At 41.4% G+C, this 17,649-nt stretch overlaps 1 non-coding gene across 1 annotated transcript; it reads right to left on the reverse strand.

Annotated features, from left to right (window-relative positions):
• Positions 1-906: 906 nt before the first annotated feature.
• LOC148568433 (small nucleolar RNA R71) lies at positions 907-1,014 on the reverse strand. Its single transcript, XR_015882682.1, has one exon. It is a non-coding gene; the product is annotated as a small nucleolar RNA R71 (small nucleolar RNA).
• Between the last annotated feature and the right edge of the window lie 16,635 nt (positions 1,015-17,649).

A 17,649-nucleotide genomic window follows, 5' to 3' on the forward strand; every position in this document is an offset into this window, starting at 1 on the left:
CTTCTTAATCACATCTTTTTCAAAATTAAATTTTCAATCATATCTTTTTGCTTTCTAATTTCAAAATCTTTCTCAAAAATCACTTTATTTCTTTCCCAACTCTAATTTTCAAAAATCATTCTTCATTTTTTCAAAATTATTTCAAAATCTTTTACTTTAATTTCGAAAATTCTTCCCCTCTTCTCACATCCTTCTATTTAAGGACTAACACTCCTCCATTATCAATAATTCGAATTTTATCTCTCTTGATAAGTTCGAATTCTTCTACCTCCTCCTTCTATTCTTCTTTTCCTCTGACACCTCAAGGAATCTCTATACTATGACATAGAGGATTCCATACTTTCTTGTTCTCTTCTCTTTCATATGAGCAGGAGCAAAGACAAAAGCATTCTTGTTGAGGCTGATCCGGAACCTGAAAGGACCTTGAAGCGAAAGCTAAGAGAGGCTAAAGCACAACTCTCTGGAGAGGACCTAACAGAAATCTTCAAACTAGAAGAAGATATGGCAACCGAAAACAACAACAATGCCAACAATGCAAGGAAGGTGCTGGGTGACTTTACTGCACCTACTCCCGACTTCTATGGGAGAAGCATCTCTATCCCTGCCATTCGAGCAAACAACTTTGAGCTTAAACCTCAATTAGTTTCTCTGATGCAACAGAATTGCAAGTTTCATGGACTTCCATTAGAAGATCCTCATCAGTTTTTAGCTGAATTCTTGCAAATCTGTGACACTGTCAAGACCAATGGGGTTGACCCTGAGGTCTATAGACTTATGCTATTCCCTTTTGCTGTAAGAGACAGAGCTAGGATATGGTTGGGTTCACAACCTAAGGAAAGCCTGAACTCTTGGGAAAAGCTAGTCAATACCTTCTTGGCAAAGTTCTTTCCACCTCAAAAATTGAGTAAGCTTAGAGTGGAAGTCCAAACCTTCAGACAGAAGGAAGGTGAATCCCTCTATGAAGCTTGGGAAAGATACAAACAATTGATCAGAAGGTGTCCTTCTGACATGCTTTCTGAATGGAGCATCATAGGTATCTTCTATGATGGTTTGTCTGAACTGTCCAAGATGTCATTGGACAGCTCTGCTGGAGAATCTCTTCATCTGAAGAAGACACCTGCAGAAGCTCAGGAACTCATTGAAATGGTTGCAAATAACCAATTCATGTACACTTCTGAGAGGAATCCTGTGAATAATGGGACAAGTCAGAAGAAAGGAGTTCTTGAGATTGATACTCTGAATGCCATATTGGCTCAGACAAAATATTGACTCAGCAAGTCAATATGATTTCTCAAAGTCTGTCTGGAATGCAAGCTGCACCAGGCAGTACTAAGGACGCTTCATCTGAAGAAGAAGCCTATGATCCTGAGAACCCATCAATGGAAGAGGTGAATTACATGGGTGAACCCTATGGAAACACCTACAATCCTTCATGGAGAAACCATCAAAATCTCTCATGGAAGGACCAACAGAGGCCTCAACAAGGCTTCAACAATAACAATGGTGGAAGAAACAGGTTTAGCAATGGCAAGCCTTTTCCATCACCTTCTCAGCAGCAGACAGAGAACTCTAAGCAGAACCACTCTGATTTAGCAACCATGGTCTCTGATCTAACTAAAACCACTCAGAGTTTCATGACTGAAACAAGGTCCTCCATTAGAAATTTGGAGGCACAAGTGGGTCAGCTGAGCAAGAAAGTTACTGAACTCCCTCCTAGTACTCTTCCAAGCAATACAGAAGAGAACCCAAAAGGAGAGTGCAAGGCCATAAACACAATCAACATGGCCGAATTTGGAGAGGAGGAAGAGGCAGTGATCGCCACTGAGGAAGACCTCAATGGACGTCCACTGGCCTCCAATGAGTTCCCTAATGAGGAACCATGGGAATCTGAGGCTCATAATGAGACCATAGAGATTCTATTGGATTTACTTCTGCCATTCATGAGCTCTAATGAGTATTCTTCCTCTGAAGAGGATGAAGATGTTACTGAAGAGCAAGTTGCTAAGTACCTTGGAGCAATCATGAAGCTAAATGACAAGTTATTTGGTAATGAGACTTGGGAGGATGTACCCCCTTTGCTCACCAAAGAACTGGATGACTTGACTAGGCAGAAATTACCTCAAAAGAGACAGGGTCCTGGGAAGTTCTCAATACCTTGTACCATAGGCACCATGACCTTTGCGAAGGCTCTGTGTGACCTAGGGTCAAGTGTAAACCTCATGCCTCTCTCTGTAATGGAGAAGCTAGGGATCCTTGAGGTACAAGCTGCAAGAATCTCACTAGAGATAGCAGACAATTCAAGAAAACAAGCTTATGGACTTGTAGAGGATGTCTTGGTAAAGGTTGGAGACCACTAAATCCCTGCTGATTTCATAGTCCTAGAGACTGGGAAGTGCATGGATGAATCCATCATCCTTGGCAGACCTTTCCTAGCCACAGCAAAGGTTGTGATTGATGTTGACAGAGGAGAATTGATCATTCAAGTGAATGAAGAATCCCTTGTGTTTAAGGCTCAAGGATATCCCTCTGTAACCATGGAGAGGAAGCATGAAGAGCTTCTCTCAAAACAGAGTCAAACAGAGCCCCCACAGTCAAACTCTAAGTTTGGTGTTGGGAGGCCAAAACCAAACTCTAAGTTTGGTGTTGAACCCCCACATTCAAACTCTAAGTTTGGTGTTGGGAGGTTCCAACATTGCTCTGAACATCTGTGAGGCTCCATGAGAGCCCACTGTCAAGCTACTGACATTAAAGAAGCGCTTGTTGGGAGGCAACCCAATGTTATATCTATCTATTTTCCATTGTTATTTTATGTTTTCTGTAGGTTGATGATCATGTGAAGTCACAAAAATAATTGAAAAAGCAAAAACAGAATGAAAAACAGAGAAAAAATAGCACACCCTGGAGGAAAAGTTTGATGGCGTTTAAACGCCAGTAAGGGTAGCAAATGGGCATTTAACGCCCAGTCTGGCACCATTCTGGGCGTTTAACGCCAGAAAGGGGCACCAGACTGGCGTTTAACGCCAGGAATGGGCAAGGAGCTGGCGTTAAACGCCAGAAAAGGGCAGCAGCCCGGCGTTTAATGCCAGAATTGGCAGAAAGGGCGTTTTTGCACGCCACTCGGTGCAGGGATGAGCTATCCTTGACACCTCAAGATCTGTGGACCCCACAGGATCCCCACCTACCCTACCACTCTCTCTCTTCTTCACCCATTCACCAATCACCTCAATACCTCTTCCCCAAAAACCCCTCACCTATCAAATCCCACCATTCTCTTCACCACTCACATCCATCCTTCATAAAACCCCACCTACCTCACCATCCAAATTCAAACCACTTTCCCTCCCAAACCCACCCATACTAGCCGAACCCTACACCCCTCTCAACTCCTATATAAACCCATCTTCACTCCTTCATTTTCACACAACCTCAACACCATTTCTCCCCCTTGGCCGAACCACAAAGCCTCCTCCATCTCCTCCATTTTTCTTCTTCTTCTACTCTTCTCTTTCTTCTTTTGCTCGAGGACGAGCAAACCTTCTAAGTTTGGTATGGTAAAAGCGTTGCTTTTTGTTTTTCCATAACCATTTATGGCACCTAAGGCCGGAGAAATCTCTAGAAAGAGGAAAGGAAAGGCAAAAGCTTCCACCTCCGAGTCATGGGAGATGGAGAGATTCATCTCAAGGGTGCATCAAGACCACTTCTATGAAGTTGTAACCATGAAGAAGGTGATCCCCGAGGTCCCTTTTAAACTCAAAAAGAGTGAATATCCGGAGATCCGACATGAGATCCGAAGAAGAATTTGGGAAGTTCTCACCAACCCCATTCAACAAGGCAGGATCTTAATGGTTCAAGAGTTCTATGCCAATGCATGGATCACCAAGAACCATGATCAAAGTGTGAACCCGGACCCAAAGAATTGGCTTACAATGGTTCGGGGGAAACGCTTAGACTTTAGTCCGGAAAATGTAAGGTTGGCATTCAACTTGCCCATGATGCAAGGAGATGAACACCCCTACACTAGAAGGGTCAACTTTGATCAAAGGTTGGACCAAGTCCTCATAGACATTTGTGAAGAGGGCACTCAATGGAAGAGAGATTCAAGAGGAAAACTGGTTCACTTAAGAAGGCATGACCTCAAGCCCGTGGCTAGGGGATGGTTGGAGTTTATCCAACGTTCAATCATTCCCACTAGCAACCGGTCCGAAGCTACTATAGACCGGGCCATCATGATTCATAGCATCATGATTGGAGAGGAAGTAGAAGTTCATGAGGTTATATCCCAAGAACTCTATAAGGTGGCGGACAAGTCCTCTACCTCGGCAAGGTTAGCCTTCCCTCATCTCATTTGTCACCTCTGTAATTCAGTTGGAATTAACATAGAGGGAGACATCCTCATTGATGAGGACAAGCCCATCACTAAGAAAAGGATGGAGCAAACAAGAGATCCCACTCATGGACATGAGCATGAGGAAATTCCTCATCATGAAATCCCTGAGATGCCTCAAGGGATGCACTTCCCCCCCCCCCCCACAAAACTATTGGGAGCAAATCAACACCTCCCTAGGAGAATTGAGTTCCAACATGGGATAACTAAGGGTGGAGCACCAAGAACATTCCATCCTCCTCCATGAAATTAGAGAAGATCAAAGAATCATGAGAGAGGAGAAACAAAGGCAAGGAAGAGACATTGAGGAGCTCAAGAACTCCATAAGATCTTCAAGAGGAAGAACAAGCCGCCATCACTAAGGTGGACCCGTTCTTTAATCTCCATGTTCTTTACTTTCCTGTTTTTTGAATTTTTTATGCTTATGTTTATCTATGTTTGTGTCTTATGATCATTACTGTCTTAGTGTCTATGCCTTAAAGCTATGAGTGTCCTATGAATCCATCACCTTTCTTAAATGAAAAATGTTTTTAATTGAAAAAGAAAAAGAAGTGCATGAATTTCAAATTTTAAAACAGTCTAATTATCTTGATGTGGTGGCAATGCTATTGTTTTTCTGAATAAATGCTTGAACAGTGTATATTTTTTAATTTGATTGTTTATGAATGTTAAAATTGTTGGCTCTTGAAAGAATGAAAGAAAAAGGAGAAATGTTATCTGATGATCTGAAAAATCATAAAATTGATTCTTGAAGCAAGAAAAAGCAGTGAAAAGCTTGCAGAAAAAAAAAAGATATATGCGAAAAAAAAAAGAGAAAAAGCAAGCAGAAAAAGCCAATACCCCTTTAAACCAAAAGGCAAGGGTGATAAAAAGGATCCAAGGCTTTGAGCATCAGTGGATAGGAGGGCCCACAGGAATAAAATCCTGGCCTAAGCGGCTAAAACAAGCTATCCCTAACTATGTGCTTGTGGCGTGAAGGTGTCAAGTGAAAACTTGAGACTGAGCGGTTAAAGTCGAGGTCCAAAGAAAAAAGAAGAGTGTGCTTAAGAACCCTGGACACCTCTAATTGGGGACTCTAACAAAGCTGAGTCACAATCTAAAAAGGTTCACCCAGTTATGTGTCTGTGGCATTTATGTATCCGGTGGTAATGCTGGAAAACAAAGTGCTTAGGGCCACGGCCAAGACTCATAAAGTAGCTGTGTTCAAGAATCAACATACTTAACTAGGAGAGTCAGTAACACTATCTGGATTCTGAGTTCCTATAGATGCCAATCATTCTGAACTTCAAAGGATAAAGTGAGATGCCAAAACTGTTCAGAAGCAAAAAGCTAAAAGCCCCGCTCATCTAATTAATACTGATCTTCATAGATGTTTTTGAAATTGATTATATATTCTCTTCTTTTTATCCTATTTTATTTTCAGTTGCTTGGGGACAAGCAACAATTTAAGTTTGGTGTTGTGATGAGCGGATAATTTATACGCTTTTTGGCATTGTTTTTAGTATGTTTTTAGCATGTTTTAGTTAGTTTTTATTATATTTTTATTAGTTTTTATTTAAAATTCACTTTTCTAGACTTTACTATGAGTTTGTGTGTTTTTCTGTGATTTTAGGAATTTTCTGGCTGAAATTGAGGGACCTGAGCAAAAATCTGATTCAGAGGCTGAAAAGGACTGCAGATGTTGTTGGATTCTGACCTCCCTGCACTCGAAGTGGATTTTCTAGAGCTACAAAAGCCCAATTGGTGCGCTCTTAATTGCGTTGGAAAGTAGACATCCAGGGCTTTCCAGAAATATATAATAGTTTATACTTTGCCCAAGATTTGATGGCCCAAACTGGCGTTCAAAGTCAGCATCAGAATTCCCAGCGTTAAACGCCGGAACTGGGACCAAAGTGGGAGTTAAACGCCCAAACTGGCACAAAAGCTGGCGTTTAACTCCAGGAAAAGTCTCTACACGAAAATGCTTCAATGCTCACCCCAAGCACACACCAAGTGGGCCCGGAAGTGGATATTTACATCATTTACTCATTTTTGTAAACCCTAAGCTACTAGTTCTCTATAAATAGGACCTTTTGCTATTGTATTTGGAGTCTAATCTTTGAGTAGTTCTATGCTACCTTAGATCACATTTTGGGGCTGGCCTCATGGCCATGCCTAGACCATTTTCTTATGTATTTTCAACGGTGGAGTTTCTACACACCATAGATTAAGGTGTGGAGCTCTGCTGTACCTCGAGTATCAATGCAATCACTATTGTTCTTCTATTCAGTTCAGCTTGTTCTTGTTCCAAGATATCACTTGTTCTTCAACTTGATGAATGTGATGATCCGTGAGACTCATCATCATTCTCACCTATGAACGTGTGCCTGACAACCACCTCCGTTCTACCTTCGATTGAGTGTTTATCTCTTGGATTCCTTAATCAGAATCTTCGTGGTATAAGCTAGAATTAATGGCGGCATTCTTGAGAATCCGGAAGGTCTAAACCTTGTCTGTGGTATTCTGAGTAGGATTCAAGGATTGAATGACTGTGACGAGCTTCAAACTCGTGATTGTGGGGCGTTAGTCACAGACGCAAAAGAATCACTGGATTCTATTCCGACATGATCGAGAACCGACAGATGAATAGCCGTGCTGTAACAGAGTGCGTTGAACATTTTCACTGAGAGGACAGGATTGTAGCCACTGACAATGGTGATGCCCAACATACAGCTTGCCATGGAAAGGAGTAAGAAGGATTGGATAAAGACAGTAGGAAAGCAGAGAGACGGGAGGGACAAAGCATCTTCATACGCTTATCTGAAATTCTCACCAATGAATTACATAAGTATCTCTATCTTTATTTTATGTTTTATTTATCTTTTAATCATTCATCATCCATAACCATTTGAATCCGCCTAACTGAGATTTACAAGATGACCATAGCTTGCTTCATACCAACAATCTCTGTGGGATCGACCCTTACTCACGTAAGGTATTACTTGGACGACCCAGTGCAATTGCTGGTTAGTTGTGCGAAGTTGTGATAAAGAGTTGAGATTACAATTGTGCGTACCATGTTGATGGCGCCATTGATGATCACAATTTCGTGCACCAGCTCTACATGACCATAAGGTGATACTTTGAGGACGGTGAAGGGTCCAGACCATCGAGATTTAAGCTTTCCTGGGAAGAACATGAGTCTTGAATTATATAGTAGCACTTTTTGTCCTTCTATGAACTCTCTCCTTGCTATCTTTTGATCATGCCACCTCTTTGTGTTTTTCTTGTAAATATTTGCATTATCATAGGCTTGATTTCTAAATTCCTTCAGCTCATTGAGTTGCATTATCCTCCTTTCTCTAGCGGCTTGGTCATCAAAATTCAGTATTTTTAGAGCCCAGAATGCTCTATGTTCAAGCTCAACTGGTAAATGACAAGCCTTGCCAAACACCGGTTGGTATGGAGACATCCCAATGGGTGTTTTGAAGGCTATCTTGTAGGCCCATAAGGCATCATCCAGCTTTTTAGACCAATCCTTTCTTGAGCTGCCAACAGTTTTTTCAATAATTCTTTTGAGCTCACTGTTTGAAATCTCAGCTTGCCCGTTGGTCTGTGGATGGTATGGAGTTGCCACTTTGTGCTTCACTCCATATTTAGAGAGGAGTGCTTCAAGTTGCCTGTTGCAGAAGTATGTTCCTCCATCACTAATGAGGGCTCTTAGGACTCCAAATCTGCTGAAGATATTCCTCCTCAAGAAGCTCATCACAACCTTGTTGTCATTTGTTACTGTAGCTATGGCTTCTACCCACTTTGACACATAATCTACAGCCACCAATATATAATTGTTTGAGTAGGAGGATGGGAAAGGTCCCATAAAGTCAATCCCCACACATCAAACAATTCTAACTCCATTATAAACCTCTGTGGCATATCATTTTTCTTGGGTAGATTGCCAGTCCTTTGGCATTCATCACACCTTGATACCAATTCCTTTGCATCCTTGAACATGGTCAGCCAATAGGACCCACATTGTAGCACCTTGGCTGTAGTTCTTTCCCCACTGAAATGGCCTCCATATGCAGATCCATGGCACTGCCAAAGTACTTCTTGCCCTTCTTCATGGGAGATACACCTTCTCAAGATCCCATCAGCACACTTTTTAAACAAAAAGGGCTCATCCCAAATATAGTGTTTAGCATCTTTGATTAGCTTTCTCCTCATGTGTTTGTTGATGTTGGTTGGTAGTTCTCCAATAGCCTTGAAATTGGCTATGTCCGCAAACCAAGGAGCTTCTTGGATCATCATCAACTGCTCATCAGGGAAGCTCTCATTCACAATAAATTGGTGTTCTTCATCTTCTTGTTGTGGGATCCTTGATAGGTGGTCAGCCACTTTGTTTTCTGCTCCACTCCTATCTTTAATTTCAATGTCAAACTCTTGGAGAAGCAGGATCCACCTTATTAGTCTCGGCTTGGACTCTTGTTTGGTAAGCAAATATTTAAGTGCTGCATGATCAGTGAATACAACTACTTTAGAGCCAATAAGATATGATCTAAACTTATCAAAAGCAAAGACAATGACAAGTAATTTCTTCTCTGTAGTAGTATAGTTCCTTTGATTCTCACTGAGGACTTTGTTGGCATAATAAATAACATGCACCAATTTGTCCCTCCTCTGTCCTAAAACAGCACCAACAGCAAAGTCAGATGCATCACACATCAATTCAAAGGGTAGATCCCAGCAAGGTGGTGCTATGATAGGTGCAGAGGAGAGTTTGTTCTTAAGCTCTTCAAAGGCTAGCGTGCATTCTTTATCAAAAACAAAAGGTACATTAGAGACAAGCAAGTTGCTCAAAGGTTTGGCAACCTTGGAGAAGTCTCTAATGAACCTCCTATAGAAACCAGCATGTCCTAGAAAACTTCTAACTGCTTTGACATTGCAGGTGGGGGTAACTTTGCAATCACCTCCACCTTAGCCTTGTCCACCTCTATGCCTCTTTTTGAGATCTTGTGACCAAGAACCACCCCCTCTGTAACCATAAAATGATATTTTTCCCAGTTCAAAACAAGGTTGGTTTCTTGGCATCTCTTTAGCACCAAGGCTAAGTGGTGCAGGCAGTTAGAATATGAATCACCAAATACAAAAAAGTCATCCATAAACACTTCAATGAATTTTTCAATCATGTCTGAAAATATGGAGAGCATGCACCTTTGGAATGTTGCAGGTGCATTGCACAATCCAAAGGGCATTCTCCTATAAGCAAAAACACCATAGGGACAGGTAAATGAGGTCTTTTCTTGGTCCTTGGGATCTACAACTATTTGGTTGTAACCCAGAGTAACTGTCCAAGAAGCAATAATATTCATGTCCCACAAGTCTTTCCAGCATCTAATCCATGAAAGGTAGGGGGGAAATGATCCTTCCTGGTGGCTTCATTAAGCTTCCTATAATCAATGCACATGCGCTAGCCAGTCACTATTCTTGTAGGTATTAGCTCATTCTTCTCATTTGATACAACAGTGATCCCTCTTTTCTTTGGGACTACTTGCACTGGGCTTACCCAAGGGCTGTCTAAGATAGGGTAAATCACCCCAGCTTGCCACAATTTCAACACCTCTTTTTGGACTACTTCATTCATGGTTGGGTTTAGCCTTCTTTGCTACTGTCTTGAGGGCTTGGCTCCTTCTTCAAGTAGGATTTTGTGCATGCACATTGAAGGACTAATTCCCTTCAAGTCTACAAGTGTCCATTCTATAGCACCCTTATGTTGTCTCAGCACCTGGAGAAGCTCCTCTTCCTACTCCTCACTCAAGCTTGAATTAATGATCACTGGGTAGGTGTTGTTGTCACCCAAGTATGCATACTTCAAGCTTGGTAGTAAGGTTTTTAGTTATAGTTTTGGTGCCTTCACTTCCTTGTTATCCTTGTGGTTCAACGTGATTGACTTCTCTATGGTTTCTTGTGGTATTTCTCCACCTGATGCTTGTTGCTCCAGCTCCATAATCTTTTCACATTGTTCTTCCTCCAAAACCCCTTGAACTATCTTTTCTATGGTATCTACTATCATGCACTCTCCTATGGACTCCTTGGGATAACTCATTGCTTTGAAGACATTAAAGACCATCTTCTCTTCATGTAACCTCAAGACTAGTTCCCCTTTTTGGACATCAATAATGGCTCCAGTAGTAGCTAGGAATGGCCTTCTTAGGATGATAGATGTGTTGGCTTCCTCTTCCATATCCAGCACAACAAAGTCAGGTGGGAAAATAAACTCTCCCACTTTTACCAACAAATCTTCCATTACCCCATGAGAGAATTTAAATGTTCTGTCAGCCAATTGGAGTGCCATCCTTGTTGGTTTGGCTTCCTCAATCTTCATCCTTCTCATCGTGGCCAAGGACATAAGATTGATGATAGCTCCCAGGTCACACAATGCTTTTTCAATGGTGATATCACCTATGATGCATGGAATTTGGAAACTCCAGGGTCTTTCATCTTCTGAGGAAGCTTCTTTTATATGATAGCACTGCACTCCTCACTTAGTATTATGGTTTCTTTCTCTTCCAAGTTCCTCTTTCTTGTCATGCCTTTAAAAATTTAGCATAGAGGGGCATTTGCTCTAATGCCTCAGCAAAGGATATATTGATCTGGAGCTTCTTGAAGATCTCTAGGAACCTTGAGAACTGGCTGTCTTTTCCATCTTTCCTTAACCTTTGTGGATAGGGTGCTCGGGGCACGTAAGGCTTTAGGACTGGTTTTGATGAGGATGGTGCAGAGGTCTCTTCTTCTTTCTTGTTTTCAGGCTCCCTTGCAGCTTCTTTTTCTTGATTGCTCCCAATTGGGGATGCTTTTTCTACAACTTTTCCACTTCTAAGTGTGATTGCCTTGCATTCTCTTCTTGGGTTGGCCATGGTATCACTGAGAAATGTATGTGTGGACATTGGAATTTTCTTAGATAGGCTTGCCAATTGTGCTTCCAACATTGAAATTGCTGTGCCTTGATTCCTTATGTTTGATCTGCACTCTTCTTGGTTGGCATCCATCTTCCTTTCAGCCTGTATTTGTCTCTCCAAAACATTGGAAATAGCTCTTGTCAGCTGTGATGACATCTGTGCTATTGCAGCTTCCACTCTTTCAAAATTGCTCTTGATTTCACATGGTTGCATGGTTGGGTTTAATGCTTCTTGGTGGTGGTTGCTGTGTATTTGTTGGGTGGAGTGATATGATGTATTTTGGGAGTTGTGGTAGGGTCTGTTGTTGCCTGATTAATGGTTGGGGTTATGGTTATTGTATTGGTTGGACTGGTATGGTTTGTTGTGGTCTTGGTTATGGCTTTGTTGGTTTCCCTACCCAAAGTTTGGGTGGTTCTTCCAACCTGGGTTATATGTCTTGGAGTTTGGGTCATATGGTGGTCTAGAAAAATTGTTCACGTAGTTTACCTGCTCTCATTCACTTTTAACTTCTGGGTCATCTTCTTCCTGTGATGGTGCTTGAGCATGGACAGCTGAAACTTGACCAGTCTCTATCCTCTTTGTTAAGGCTGCTAGTTGTGTTGCAATCATCTTGTTTTGTGCTAACAAGGCATCTATAGAATTTAGCTCCAGCACCCCCTTCTTTTCAGATCTTTCTGAAGCATAGAAGTATTCATTTTCAGCTACAGTCTCTATAACATCTATGACTTCTTCAATGGTTTTCTTCTTGTTGAGTGAACCTGGTGCAGAATTTATAACCATAAACTAACCGGCAAGTGCACCGGGTCGTACCAAGTAATACTTCAGGTGAGTGAGGGTCGATCCCACGAGGATTGATGGACTAAGCAATGATGGTTGATTAATTTACTTAGTTAGGCAAGCAGAAAAGAGTGTTTGAGAGTTCAAAAAGCATTAAACAGAAGACAGGCAAATAAATAAGTTGGGAATAAAATATGGAGAAGCAGTTAAGGTTTCAGAGTTATCTATTTTCCGGATTGACTTTTCTTATTAATTTATTTTAATCATGCAAGATTTAATTCATGGCAAACTATATGTGACTAGACCCTAATTCCTTAGACCTTTCTAGTCTCCTCTAAAATTTATCAACTGCCAATTCCTTGGTCAATTAATTCCAATTAGGGGGTGAAGTTTAATTCTAGTTATTATGCTACAAAAACTCTAATTACCCAAATAAAAAAGGATTATATGTCACGTATCCCGTTAAATCCAAATAATTAGAAGTTTAAGAGAAATTGTTTTCAAGCTGTTGTTCAAGTAAAGAGCTTTTCCAAGTTATACAAGAACTCAATTAGAACAAGGGTCAGACTTCCGTTCCACCCAAATTCATAAGATAAAGAACGAAAACAATTCTTGAAATATAAATCAATAGATGAATTAAAATAGAAAAATAATAGTATCAATCCATACAATAGACAGAGCTACTAACCTTAACAGTGGAGGTTTAGTTTCTCATGGTTCATAGTGCAAAACTAGGATTGTAAATTGGGCTAAGGTGGAATGAAAAGTTAACTAATTGGAATCCCCCTTTTGAAGAGAAGTTTCTTTTCTCTTTTATATCTAATCCTAATTTAAAAATCTATTTTCTAAAACTAAAAATAATATCTTTTCCTATTTTAAAATAAAAGTTTAAATCAGAATTCAAATCAGCGTTTTCTGTGTTTTCTGCAAGTGGCGCATGTCACGCGTACGCGTCAGTCACGCATACGCGTCAGGTATGCGCACGCGTCACCATGGAAAACTCCAAATCACGCGCACGCGTCAGGTACGTGCACATGTCGCTCCTCGCTGTCATCTCCTTTAATTCTTGTGCTGATTCCATTTGTGCAAGCTTCCTCTCCATCCTTTAAGCCATTCCTGCTCTATATGGCCTTCTTCTCTTTTTCTGCGGAAGCTCCATCAAATCCAACCAAATGCTACCTGAAATAAACAGAATTACACACAACTCAAAGTAGCATCCATAGTGCCTAAAAGATAATTAATTCTTAATTAAACTCAACAATTTAAATGCAAATTCACTAGGAAAAGATAGAAAAGATGCTCATGCATCAGAATCCCCTAAAGAGTGGTCCACAGCTTTCTTTGCTTCATATGATAGCCCTTCATAGAAAATGTGAAGTTGAACCCATTCGTTGAACATGTCCGGAGGGCACTTCCTTGTCAAGTCTTTGAACCTCTCCCAGGCCTCATAAAGTGTTTCACCATCTTACTGTTTGTAGGTCTGCACCTCAGCTCTCAATCTATTTACTCTCTGTGGAGGGTAAAATCTGGCTAGAAATTTGTTTACAACCTCATCCCAAGTTGTTAGGCTCTCCTTGGGAAATGCTTCCAACCACTTTGCTGCCTTATCTCTGAGTGAGAAAGGGAACAAAAGTAGCTTGTAGGTGTCAGAGTGTACACCATTAGAGTTTACAGTGTCACAAATCCTCAAGAATGTAGTGAGATGTTGGTTTGGATCCTCCTGGACTCCCCCTCCATATGAACAATTATTCTGGACAAGTGTGATGAGTTGAGGTTTCAACTCAAAGTTGTTAGCATGGATTGTTGGTTTGAGAATGCTGCTGCCACAGCTTCCTGGATTTGGGTTGATGTAAGAGCCTAAGACTCTCCTCTCTTGCCCAATATGATTACCAGCATCTACTCCAACACGGTTTTGTACTTCTTCTTCCAGAGTAGCTCCTAGATCTTCCTCTACTACTTTCTCTCCAACTATGCCTTTGCCTCTTACTTCCCTCCTTAATCTAAGGAAGGTCCTCTCAGGTTCACTATCAAAGGAGGATGAAGTTTCTCCCCTTCTACCTGTCATACATTCAACAAACAGCAAGCAGAGGCCAAGTGAAGGAATCACTCTTGTTAAGATTAGTGGTTAGCTTGGTGGATGCAATTAATCAAATAGTTAGAAGAATGAAAATATGAACAATGAATAGCAAAAAATCCAAAGTAAGATCAAAATAAAACAGAACAGAAGGAGAATTAAAGAACGAAAAAAAATAACAAGGTAATTAAAATGCTTAATCTAGCTCTCCAATCAATTTAATCATTCTCAAATTCAAACCAATCCCTGGCAACGGCGCCATAAAACTTGATGACCAGAATTCACACCCCATATAAAATGATGAATCCGTTCTTTTGGCAAGTGCACCAAAAATTATCGTCAAGTAATAACCCACAGTGGAGTGGGATCGTATCCACAGAGATCGGTAGATTTGAGCAACTTTAATTAATTGGTGAATTAGTTAAGCTAAGCAAAACAAATTGTGATTACAGAATTGTAAATGGGCAGAAACACAAATAGCTCAAAAGTAAAGATAAGCATCAAAGTGCAAAAATAGAAATGACAATAATGTAAAGTGCAGAAATATAAATAACTCAAAAGTAAATGGGAATGGGGATTTGCAGAATATAAAGAAAGCTATAAAGAAAGTGGAAGATAAGAATAGGGGAATTCATTGAGATTAGGAGATGTTGTTCTCTTTGGATTAAATCCAGTTCGTCCCATCTTCAATCATGCAACTCATTGACCTCTTGATAATCATGATTGATTGAGCCCCAATCTATTGGTGACTCAATCTCTCATATCTTGATCAATAGCCAATTCCTTGGTCTAATTGCTCATGAAGAGAGATATGCTTGGTCCCTGATTATACCACACATCATCATAGGTCCAAGTAGAAGGAGGATTATATGTCACCATATCCAAACACCAAAACCCAGATCCTACTCAAGTGTGAGAAGGGATTTCTAGCATGGTTTCATATTTCCTTTTCCAAGGTTCCTATGAAATCCATTTTGCATTCAACGTCTTTTCCAAGATGATTGAATACTAACATTAAAACAAAATTCCTTCTAGCAAATCAAAGAGAAGATGAAGAGAAGAAGAAATCAACTATCATTAATCCATCAAGTACAACATAGCTCCTTCTCTCAATGAGAGGGAATTTAGCTACTCATAGCTCAGAGAAAAGTACAAGAGATGGAAGAGATGATAAAGTGAAAAGTAAATCTAACTAGAACTAATAGCTCAACTGCTTAACCCCCTTTCTCAGTACATTCAAGGGCTATTTATACTACTCCTATCACTAAAATAAAGAAAATACAAAAGAGAAAAGAAAAATACAATTTAGAGGGAAAAGAAACTTAATAAACGTAACTTTCCAGGCTGGCGTTTGGCTGGTGTTCAGGTGGCGTGCCACGCCTAGCTTCTAATTTAGCTTGGTGCGCCACCCCAAGCTCTTCAAGTGGCACGCCCTCTATGTTGATATCCCTGGCGTGCCATGCCTTCGAGCCCAAGTGGCATGCCCAGGGTCTTCTTAAGTGTTGGTGTTGCCCTGGCGTGCCACGCCTTCGAACCAAAGTGGCACGCCCAGGCTTTTCCTTATTCCTTTCTTCTCTGGAAATTTGAACTAGCGTGGCACGCCCAAGGTCTGGCGTGCCACGCCCATTATATGTGCTTGATTCTTCTCTTTGGCCAATTGAACTAGCGTGGCACGCCCAGGGTCTGGCGTGCCACGCCCATCATTCCTCTTTGATTCAGTAGCTGGCGTGCCACGCCCGGTCCTTCAAGTGGCACGCCCAAGTGAGAATCTGGAGCTGGTGTGCCACGCCTTCGACACCAAGTGGCACGCCCAATCCTTACTTTGGCCCTTTTCATTATTGGTGTGCCACGCCTGGATGCTCAAGTGGCACGCCTAAGTGAGGATGAGAGCTTGGCGTGCCACGCCTTCGACGCCAAGTGGCACGCCCAACTTTGCTTTGGTCTCCTTGAGTGTTGGCGTTCCACGCCTGGGTTCTTCAAGTGGCACGCCCAAGTGACAATTGAGAGCTGGCGTGCCACGCCTTCAATACCAAGTGGCATGCCCAGCCTTTTGGCTTTCAACCTCTTCTCTGAAAACTTGTACTGGCGTGCCATGCCTTGATGCTCAAGTGACACACCCACCTCAATGTGGCTCTTTTCAACTTGGCGTGCCATGCCTGGCTCTTCAAGTGGCACACTAAAGTGATGATTCGAAGCTGGCGTGCCATGCCTTCAATACCAAGTGGCACGCCCAGCCTTTTGGGTCTTCACTATTGCTCTCTAGAAACTTGTACTGGCGTGTCATGCCTTGATGCTCAAGTGGCACGCCCCTATAGTGTGATTCCTTTCAGCTTGGCGTGCCACGCCTGGCTCTTCAAGTGGCACGCCCTTTTTGTGGCCTTTATCCTTGCTCTCTGGAGACTTACACTGGCGTGCCATGCCCATGTAAAGGTTTTGGGAGTCCTTTCTGGAAAACTGTGTTGGCGTGCCACGCCCATATAATTTCTTCAATCATGCTCCTCTGAAAATCATAATTGGCGTGCCATGCCCATATAGAGAGCTTGAGGATCCTTTCTGAAATTTAGTACTGGTGTGCCACACTCAACTCCTGGTGTGCCACGCCCATGTATTTTTGTGGTGTTTGTTCCAAGTGGCACGCCAGTTTCACACGCCCAGCCTATTTTGTTGTTTTCTTCCCCTTTTGTTGCTCTTTTTCACCTGAAATTCAGCACAAACTCATTTCAAAGTAATGTACCAAAATGTTCATCAAATAGTTCATGAATTGCAATGATCAAATGAGATTATGCTCTTTTATGGTCCTTTTTATGCAAAGAAAAAGGGTAAATGATGCAAGTCATCACTCAACAAGGCATGCCTCAAAGATTCCTATTGTTTGCCATCTATTGATTGCTTAGTTGATAATGCCTCTGGTTATGAAAAATTTAGCTTTATGGATGCATATTCTGGCTATAACCAAATCCAAATGCATCCATCCGATCAAAATAAGACAGCCTTTATTACTGAATATGGAAACTATTATTATAAAGTCAAACCATTTTGCCTTAAGAATGCAGGTGCAACATATCAACACCTAATGGACAAAGTCTTTGCCAAGCAGATTGGCAGGAACATTAAGGTCTACGTTGACAATATGGTCGCCAAAATAAAAATCGGCAACAATCACCTTGATGACCTCGCAGAAATCTTCGGTCAAATCAGAAAATACAACATGCAGATAAATCCCGAGAAGTGCGCATTTGGCATCCAGAGCGGAATTCCTCGGCTTCATGCTCACTAGCCGAGGTATTGAGGCGAATCCAGAAAAATAACGAGCTGTTTTAGACATGACAAGCCCACAAACTATCAAAGAAGTCCAGCGGTTGACAGGGAGACTTGCTGCACTCTCTAGATTCTTACCCTGCCTAGCTTCTAAGTCTTTATATTTTTTCAAAACATTAAAAAAGAAAAAAGCTTTCCAATGGACTAATGAATATGAACAA

The sequence above is a fragment of the Arachis ipaensis genome, chromosome B4 (genome assembly GCF_059453495.1).
Source record: "Arachis ipaensis isolate K30076 ecotype BB chromosome B4, ASM5945349v1, whole genome shotgun sequence".
In the NCBI taxonomy this organism is placed as follows: domain Eukaryota; kingdom Viridiplantae; phylum Streptophyta; class Magnoliopsida; order Fabales; family Fabaceae; genus Arachis; species Arachis ipaensis.